Here is a 295-nt window from a genome sequence, read left to right on the forward strand (position 1 = left end):
TGATAAGTAAAACTGCACAAATACCGCAACATACTTTCATAACAAGGCTAACCGCTACATAGGGCTACACACAAAATAAGCAACAGTAGAAGCAAACACACACACACACACACACACACACACACACAAAAGATACACACGCACGCACGCACACACACACACACACACACACACACACACACACACACACACACACACACACACACACACACACACACACACACACACACACACACACACACACAGACAAACTGTGACATACGGTCCTTGGTTAAGACTCCAAGGTTGAAACACA

This window comes from Littorina saxatilis, linkage group LG6 (genome assembly GCF_037325665.1).
Source record: "Littorina saxatilis isolate snail1 linkage group LG6, US_GU_Lsax_2.0, whole genome shotgun sequence".
Taxonomy (NCBI): Eukaryota; Metazoa; Mollusca; class Gastropoda; order Littorinimorpha; family Littorinidae; genus Littorina; species Littorina saxatilis.